Genomic DNA, 10300 nt, shown 5'->3' with positions numbered 1-10300 from the left:
TCCAATAAAAGGAAAGAAAAACCGGGTTTCTGGACAATAGCCTTATATTCCAATGAATCAGGAAATGTACTACAAAGTGTGGCGACTATACATAATATGAATCTCTAAGAAACAGTAAAATTTGTAGTAACATGTTAAAAAAAGGTACACAATGTGGACTGAATATCTATAGGCGTCAGCTAAAGATGGGTCAAATGGTGTTTCTCTGGTACATGAGATGTAAGCAGAAAATAAACATATTCAGTGGTTGTGTGGAAAACCATCCAAAGAACTGAGTCTCCATAAACACTGTACATACCCATAAATTAAAGAGTGTAACTGCACCTATTAAAATAATAACCTAAGCTAATCACTACAGAATAAACTGTTGTATAAGAATTGTCAAGGACAAATCAATTGTAGGTTGTGGATGCAGGAGTAAGGGTAATCAAGCATATTGTTTAAAATAAACAACAATGAGGAGTACCTTAAAACAACTAACTGGTATTTACATCAGAACTTTACTTCTAAGGCCACTAACAGACTGATGGGCATAGTGCTGGATAATTGAATAGAAGCACACCTCTGATCAGACTGAAAGCTGGTTGCCAATAGTGAGCCAAATTTATCCCGGCTATGGCCTATGGCCCCATGTGACCATTAACAGCGGTCTCATGGGTTGCTGGATGGTTTTCTAGGTTTCCCTCACTAAGGATGCTTCTCGGAAGTGTCTCCTCATCAGTATCCTCTGTCAGAATTGTATGAATGTGAACAAGGCATATACAGTGGTAACTGATACAGAACTAGCCTCTGACTAGCCACAGCTCTTAAGTGAAACGTATTTTATAAAGTGTTCCCCACTCGGTATATCAATCTATCACACACACTTCGCTCCCCCTCCATAGCAGCAGGCTAATAATTTCAAAATTACAAAAGTAGTAGTTTGATGTTGGAAAATGCTCCTTTGGACCGGTGGCTCTTGTTAAAGGATGCAACGTTCTAATAGGGGAAACAAATAATTTCCAAAATGCAGTAAAAAAACGTGGACATGAATAGAAAACTAAAAGTGTTTAAGAAGTGACAAATAATAGTACAATAATTTAGAGTTCGAATTGGCCAATTTTGGCTATTGTAGAAATAATTTTGGCTATTGTAGAAATATACGCAGCCAACTGAAATGATGCACTGATACAGTGGTGTGGTGGTGCCGCGGTAACAGGTGTGCTGACCATGTACTGAGCCAGCAGGGACAGCATGAGGGCTGCCAAGATACATCAGCTGGGCAGTGGCTAAGCTGGTGCAATGGTGATGCCAGTGGACAGTGATGGAGTATTGTGGTTCAGAATGACAGCATTGGGGCCAGCAAATGTTGTTACCAGTTGTGAAGGTCTAGCCTCGCAGATCGTGAAAGGCTGTAACATTGCATCAGATGGGTGCATCATCGAAGGTTGGCTGGTTATTTCCATACAAAAGGAGGTCTAGCTCAATAATATTAATAAGATTTATTACTTTTCCTATAATATCTGCAGTTTGTAGTATAAAAGTTAAAATTACAAAGTTATTGAAGGATACATTACAAACTGATTATATATCCATAATTAACTAATCTCATTAAGACAACTGTAACACTTTCATTGTTTTATTAAATCTTATTTCATGTACTTAGGTTGACAACCCTGTAGCCAGGCAGATGTGTGTGTATGAAGCTCTCACTAAGTTAAGCGATTAATATTGAAATAAGAGCTAATTTAGTTAATATTACATTTTAGACTAGTGCATTTACTTCTTATCTAATCTATGTATTGAAGGTTTTGCTTTTCTAAATGTAATTACATCGAAAAGGAAATACTTTGTAAAGGCCGGCAGTTGCATTGTTGTTTACATATTTTGGCGTAAATTTCGTATGAGTGTAGATATTTGTTTTTGACTAGACTTAGCTCTTCAAAGTTAAATTAATTCGTGTCTCTCATCCAGAATTTGTGTGGTTGATTAGAAGGTTCTGAGCCAAGTTTATAAGTTTGTTTACATTAATGTTTAGTTACATACTAGGACAGGTTAAAACCTATTGTGCTGTTGAAGTTATTTTCTGCTTTTGTGTCACGTTTTACTATCAAACCATGTCTGACAAGTGTGGTGGTTGCCGTAGAAATTTGAAAGAGGGAGTGTTCTGTATAGACTGTAGGTTGTGGTTTCATTGGGGAGAGTGTAGCGGAGAGGAAACAAGGATAGATAATGAGGCTCTTCCATGGCAGTGTAGGTTACGTAGAAAGGATAGAAAAATCGTGGAACTGGTGGCAAAGATTTGTGCCCTTAAGACTGAATTAGAAATCGCGAATTTGGAATTATTTAAGCTAAGGGAGGAAAAGGACTGTGGGCGCTGGTAAAAGGTAGCAAGCAAAGGACGAAGAAGGGAAACAGTTGATAAAACTTATAAAATTCAGTTAGGAAATCAGTTTGGCTTGCTATCTGAAGTAGTGGAGGAAGGGCCTCATCCAGATTTAGTTGAATGTAGGTTGAAGCAGAATATTAGCTTAAAGAAAAAAGACAGGTCGGGATCAAACCAGAATAGGAAAAGAAAAATTCTGCTTATAGGTAGCAGTCATGGGAGGGGTGTGGGCCAACAGCTACAGGAGAAATTAGGGACAGAGTACCAGGTCATAAGTTTTGTGAAACCAAGTGCTAGCCTTAGCCAGGTGACAGAAAACTTATGTCAGCTATGCAAGGACTTTGAGAAGGAAAATCAGGTAATTATAGTTGGGGGAACAGTAAGCAGCCTGGCTATGAATCCAGGGTATAGTATTAGGAGTGATCTGGATGAAATAGGAACAGAAACTGGGCACACGAATGTTGGGTTTTTGGAGGTATTTCAGCGCTATGATCAGCCCTAGGTATCGCGTGTTAACACAGAACTGAACAGGATGTTCCAGACACCGGCAAAGTCTCACATGAGTGTTGGTCCAGTTGATGCTATTGACAGGTGGGGCTACACTACACATGGCCTGCACCTTATTAGGAAGGGGGAAGATAAATTAGCTTCTCTATTAGCAGATACTGTAAGGGGGGCCACAGTCACACAAGGGGTGATCCCTGTGGTTATTGCGACCAAGGCAGACAGGTTTTTTTAGGTTAAAGTCAATTTCCAGACAGACAACAACCAAGGAAAATAGAAGAAAAGAAACTTCATGCACAGCAAACAAGGATAAAGCTAAGGATGATATCAACTTCACCAAAATATCAGAGGAATAAAAAAAAGTAGGTGAGCTGATAATGTATTTAAATGATCTCGAAAATAAGAATGAGATTGATATACTATGTCTGTCTGAGCACCATGTAACTGTGGGGATGGAAAATGTCAGTATAAATGGGTATCATTTAGCATCTAGTATGAATAAAGAAGGAGTTGCCATTTTCATAAAACAAGGGTATAAATACAGACCTGTTGAAGTGAGCAAATTTTGTGTTGATCAGCACTTTGAGGTTTGTGCATGTTAACTTCAGCTAGATAATGTTGATATTAGCAACAGTGTACAGGTTTCCATTAGGAGATTGGGAGCTATTCATAAAAAAGTTTGACTCCCTATTATGCTGTCTGTCAGACAAAAAGAAGTTATTAATCTGGGGTGATTTCAGTGTTAACTTTTCTAAGCAATTCTGATAGGAAAAGTGAACTAGAACTGTTGCTAACAACATATAACTTAGAATCAGTATCCCTACATGTATAGCTCAAGACAGTAGTACTCTAATAGATAATGTATTTGTACACCAAGAGGATGTAGAACAAACACATGCTTTCCCTGTGGTTAATGGATTATCTGACCATGATGCACAACTGGTGAACTTACAAAACATAACAGGGTGTACACTTCAGAAACCATTAAGTAAAAGTGTGAGGGTGCTCAACCCGGTATCTGTAGATCACTTCAGAGAAAGTTTAGGAAATGTAAACTGGGAAGATATATATAATGATCCAAATGCTAATGATAAATGCAGCATATTTCCTAATAAATTTATATCCCTTTTTGAACATTGTTTTCCAAAGAAAATTACTAAATATAACACCACAATATTTTTAAAGAAACCTTGGATTATTGTAGGTATTAATGTGTCTTCAGAAAGAAAAAGAAAACTGTATGAGACAGCAAGAAGTAGTTTTACACTGTAATAATTATTGTAACACACTGAGAATAGTTGTAAGGAAATCAAGAAATATATATGTTAGAGAACAAATTAACAACTCCAGCAATAAAATCAAATCAATATGGAATGTTGTTAGAAGGGAGACAGGAAAACTAACCAGTGGGGTAGGTAGTATTGCTGATAAAGAGAATGAGACCATCTTAACCAACATTACACAGGTAGCCAATGTATTTAACAATCACTTCTTAAGCATAGGAGAAAAAATTGGTGAGAATAGTTCAAAAGAAAAAGCCAGGCAGCACATGGAAGAGTCAGTTTTGAAAAATTTTAGTCAGATTAGATTTCATCTAACAAACTCTTGTGAAATAAGGATACTTATGAAATCATTGAAAAATAAATGTTCTTTAAGAGTAGACGACATCAAAACAATTTGGAGCAATTACAGCTGATATTTTGAGTCACATATGTAATGCATCACTGACTCAGGGAATTTCTCCAGACAGGTTAAAATATATCCATTGTCAGGCCTCTCTACATAAAGGGGAAACCACAGATGCCAATAATTACCGGCCAGTATCCTAGCTTACAGCATTTTCAAAAATGTTTGAGAAAGTAATGTACTCAAGAGTGGTTAGCTATGTCAACAGTGATGGGATACTTAGTAAATCACAGTTTGGATTTCAGAAATGCTGTTCCACTGAGACATCAATATGCAATTTCACTGTCTACATAATAGAGTGTTTAAATAGTAAAATGTCACCAGTAGGAATATTCTGTGACTTATCCAAAGCATTTGATTGTGTGAACCATGACATTATGTTAGAGAAATTACAATTCTATGGTATAAATGGAAAAGCATATGAGTGGTTTGAGTCATATCTACAGAACAGGAAGCAAAAAGTCTCCCTGTATGCTTCTAGTGATTGGAAGGAGTTTGCCACTTCATCTAACTGGAATGAAATTACATTAGGTGTTCCACACGTTTGATCATGGGTCTCCTCCTGTTCTTGATATATGTGGATGACATCCCTTCTTATGTGAAACAAGATGTTGAACTGACACTGTTTGCTGGTGATACAAGCATAATTATTAATCCAGTAAAGGAAAGTCCAATAGAAAATGATACAAATAAGGTCTTTTGAAAAGTTATTAATTGGTACTCTGTGAATGGGTTTCCTCTGAACTGCGAAAATATAATCCAATTTTCTGCTGCAAAAAGTATAATTCCTTCAATAAACATAACACATCAAAAGAAGTCTGTAGCCAGGGTAGAGCATACTAAGTTTTTGGGTATACATATAGATGATAATCTTAATTGGAAAATTCATGTTTTGGATCTCCTAAAGCGACTAGGTTCAGCAACTTTTGCAACCAGAATAGTTGCCAATTTTGAGGATGTAGAAATTAGTAAGCTAACATACTTTGCATACTTCCACTCTCTCTTGTCATACAGAATAATATTCTGGGGCAACTCAACACTTAGGCAAAAGGTATTCATTGGTCAAAAGAAAGTAGTTAAAATAATGTGTGGGGTTCCTAGTCACACATCTTGTAGGCATCTGTTTAAAAGGTTAGGAATTCTTACAACTGCTTCACAGTACATTTACTCAGTAACGAAATTTTTTCTCAACAACATGGACCAGTTTAAAATCAACAGTGACATTCATGATTACAATACCAGAAAAAAGAAAGACCTACACTATCCTTTACTTAACCTATTTTTGGCACAGAAAGGGGTAAAATATGCTGCTATAAAAGTTTTCGATAAATTACCAGATGAAATAAAATGTCTGACAGACAGCAGTAATAGTTTCAAAAGCAAATTGAAATCATAACTCCTTGACAACTCCTTCTATACCATAGATGAATTCTTGAATATGAGTAAATAAATGTGGAGATATAATATATGCATTTTGTGCCATTTAAGGGAATGTTGTAGATAATAGAAATATTTAGGTAATGTAAACACTATAATGTAAACAAAAAAAAACAACTTGTTTCCTGTGCGCATTTCTTGTGCATTTGACACGTTCCACATCATAATGGTTTTTCCGTGCTATTGATCAATGGAACACATAACTAACTAACTTAATTGATATTGGTTATTAAATCCTATATCATTGGTTTGGTCCTTAACTAAGTGGAATTTAATGCTCGCCCATGTTGCAAAATACGCAAAATAACAAAATTATACAATGGAAACAATCTAATACATATTAGCATCCCATCTCCTAATGCTTAGTCATAAACGAGAGTCGTGACTGAATTGCGCCAGGATCCAAAATCCACTTGCGTATAAAATTACCCAACAGCTGCTGCTTGTGCACCACTGGTTTGGTGATCTGAATAGTTCACAGTATCCTGGATTACATATGATCCATATAACCATTCTGAGGATAACTACAGTGGCTGGAAGATACATGACACCGGGGCAACCACTCTGAGTGGAGTAAGCTGGAATTCCTACATAGTGATGTGTGCAATGCCGTGGTCAATGGTAACTTGCAATTTTCCCAAGCTAGTATTCATCAAAGGTTTGCAGAAGGTGAGTCTTTGATCTTTTTGATAGTGTAGGCAGGCTGTCGATTGGGTGCCAGCACAAAAGGTGTTTGAGGAAAATTAGAAAAAAAATTTAAATGCTATTCTGTGTGTAAGTTAAATGAGCAAATAACCTAATGGTGGGTGTGATACATCATAATACGAACACTGAATAAAAGTCTAGTGTTAGAGAAACTCGAGAAGTCTGGAGTGTAAATGCATGGTCACAGCAGAGAACTGCTACTATAGTCGACTGTGCTACCAAATACAGTAATCTGTTCCCAGTGGGCATAAATAAAGATTTGTGCATTGCAACAACAATGTGAAAGCAAGGGAATTCTGTAGTTTTCCCTAAAAGCCAAGCAATTTCACAATGCACTAATGTAGAGTAATAAGGTACGAGGCTTGTAATAATTAGTGTGAATGCACAGTTGAAACTCGAACTACATGGCAGTGTGATGGACAACCCTTGGAAACAATCAGGATGCCCGTTTGCCAAACATTGCGTTCATAGGCAGCCACACAGGCGACAGAGAAAGAGAAGGTGATAACACTCAAATTTGCGACTGGTGCAAGTTATGGGTAGGGATATCTGCACATTTAAAACATCTGTAGATCATGACAGTTGTACAATACCAGCAGTGCAATAATACAGCAAGGTTGATTCCTAGATGGAGTAGGGCTGAGTTAGGGCTGAGGCTCTGTTGCAGTCTTGACTGAATGGTAGTGTGCACAGTGTTAACATGCAAGTGTTGCGTGGGTGTTATACAACAAGATCTGTAAGGCTTTGGTCCCTTCCAAAGTAGCAGTCAGTTTGCACAGTTCCCTGTGTGCAGTTATTAAGTCACGCTGGATCGCGTTTTTAAGTTCTTCGTTTTTCAGTATTAGCACAGCGGCTATATTATGGATTTGTCAGTTGGTAACCAAAAGTTGTCTTCAATGTGATTGAGCTGCACATGCCAGGATACTAGGATTTCATGATACTGCGTAACAAAGAACTAAGCTCGCTGGGGAGCTTTATCACAGCGATCATCATCAGTCTGATTAGGGGTACCAAATTTGTTTTCAGCACAGCTGCACTTCTATTAAACCAAACTTGCATAGCAATGCGGAGTGGTACTGTAACTGTTTGTTCACAGGATGAACAGTGTTTGTAATGCAGTGAAGGAGAATTAAATCTGTGAAAAGACAGAGTTGGTAGTACACATTGTCTGGTCGTTTCTGCTTGCATGCTGCCAGAGATAGCACTCGTGTAGAGGCAATAGCAACAGGGTACCAAGGTTCGACGACTTCGCAATCAAGATGATTGATCGGCAGTATTTATAGAGTGTTCACAGGTGCTAGTTGTCTTGAAACTTTGCAAAAGTTTAAAAGATCATTATTCTTTTGAAAAAATACTGTTGAAGTATGTTGAGCAGGGCAGAATTTTGAGGGGACTGAATTCACAGCCAGTTGTTTTTGGCATGCTTTTAGAAAGAACAGAAGACGTTATAGCCTGGCATGTTCCAGAATTAGGTCAACAGTTGGCTAATGTGAATGATTCATTGTAGTGTGCTAATTATATATATTGTTGAGAAAATAAATGTGAGTTTCTATCACCACTTTTCTGAAAATTAATGAGAATGAAACCACATTTTCGAAGCGTCGATTATGTAAACTGGCATGAATATGGAAATGTTAGATTTAGGACAAGGATGTCAAAATGGGAGCCAGTAGACATACCCAGTAGTGATAACTTCCTTGGTGAGCTATGAGAAAGAATAGAGGGCTTAGCTGTTAGGAAAATGGCCAAACCAGCTTCAGTTATCTGTAACGAAATTAAAATTGATAGTATTGGTTACATTTATAATTGTAATGCATTAAAATATAATGGGTGGTGCAATGAGAGTGGGAGGTGAACTAGGAAGGGAATCATGATTAACTGTCCAAACTCATGATGGCTAGGACTGTAGTCTTGTGACTGTTGAGGGACCTAACTGGTTAAATTAGGTGATAAAAACAGATCGCAGAACATGACAATATGAACTGGAAAACAGAAATACATTAACAGGAAAGGAGGTGACATCATACACTACAGCTACTGCAACTTAATCATAAAGGGAACCTAAAGGAATGGCAGGAGCTCGTTTCTAGATGAATCAGACGTTTTTCGTCATCTCATCAGGATATCAAGGTGTAATGAACTTACAAGTGGTAGGAATCGAAAAGAGTGTGCTGCTTCCATACAAGATTTGTCATGAAGCCATAGAATTTTATTCTGCTGCTATAAAAGCATGTCAAAGCTAAATATGGTAAAGGAATGTGAAATGAGCAGAAACGCCTGTAGATACGTGAGTTAAGTGAATGAGTTAAAAGAGTCGAAGCATTTAAAGTTTTTCTCAGGGATGCAGTGCTGACAAGTAGTACGTTAACTTTGTAGGTGTAGGCATGCAAGCCTCCCCACCAATGGCAAGGTCCATGGTTCATGGTGGGAGGAACGAGAATGGTATAGAACCTCCATATAAGTTAGGTGATCTAGTCTTAGTAAAACAACATCTTCAGAGCTCTGCCTTGAAGAGAAAAACGCATAAATTTTTTCAAAAGTGTGTGGAGCCCTACCGAGTGCAATGGGTAATCCACCCAAAAACCTTATTCTTAGTGAGTCATACAACTGGAGAAGAAAAAGGAAAATATAATGTTAAAGATATAAAGTGGTGTATTCCCCACGAACGTTAACATTCTGTGTTAACGGGGGAGTGACGACCATCGATTCTTGAGTTGGGTGCAGTGTTACTTCCACAATTAGTTTTCTTACACTGAATTCCCTTCAAATCTTCGACAATTCTGTAATCTATTTATAACCTCATAAACTATCCTATCATTTTAGTATTTAAGTGACTGATTGTGACCGCACCGTTATGACTACTTTAAGGAGCCACAGTAAACAGTAGCATCTAAGCATGAGGTAAAACTAACAGAATAACATTCTAGAAGAATATATAATATGATGGTACTGTATGATACGTAGATGAATAAAGTGAACAGGGTATCTTATGTGTGTATAAGATATAATGTGAAGTGACTAACTGGTAAAACAACTATTTGACTTTAGTGTATAATTTTCTATTTTTATAGAGTATTTTATACCTTTTGGTGAGGTAGCATATGAATGGGGAGGGACTGTACCAATTTTGAAAGGGGGTTGTTAGTGTAGGTACACAACGTTAACGCTACACACACACACCACACCTTTCACACAACCCTCGCAGACAAGTGTGACTGATTCTTCACCATTTGCTATTCCATAGGAGTTGCTAAGATCTTTCTTCGGGGACTTCAAAGGTGAAGGTGAGAATGTCCATTCTTTAGGTGATGTTTAACATCATACACTCTCCGGCTCCTCACTTAAGTATCGGTGAAGTGGGGATCCTGGGGAAGGGCGGTGGGAAGGGTTTCCTGTCTTTAGGGCTATCTTCTTTCTCTTCTTCGATCTTAGCAACCCTTTCTTACTTATCTTCTGAGTACAGTCCATCTTTCCCTCTTTCCATATGCATACACTTCTATTGCTGAAGTCCTTCTTAGTTTCTGTGGTTTCCTATTACCTTCAACTTACTTAAAATAAGTAGGCCGAAGAACCAGGCTGCATGAAAACATATCGACATACACA

Source organism: Schistocerca serialis, chromosome 11 (genome assembly GCF_023864345.2).
Source record: "Schistocerca serialis cubense isolate TAMUIC-IGC-003099 chromosome 11, iqSchSeri2.2, whole genome shotgun sequence".
In the NCBI taxonomy this organism is placed as follows: Eukaryota; Metazoa; Arthropoda; class Insecta; order Orthoptera; family Acrididae; genus Schistocerca; species Schistocerca serialis.
Note: the sequence above shows the minus strand (reverse complement) of the source record.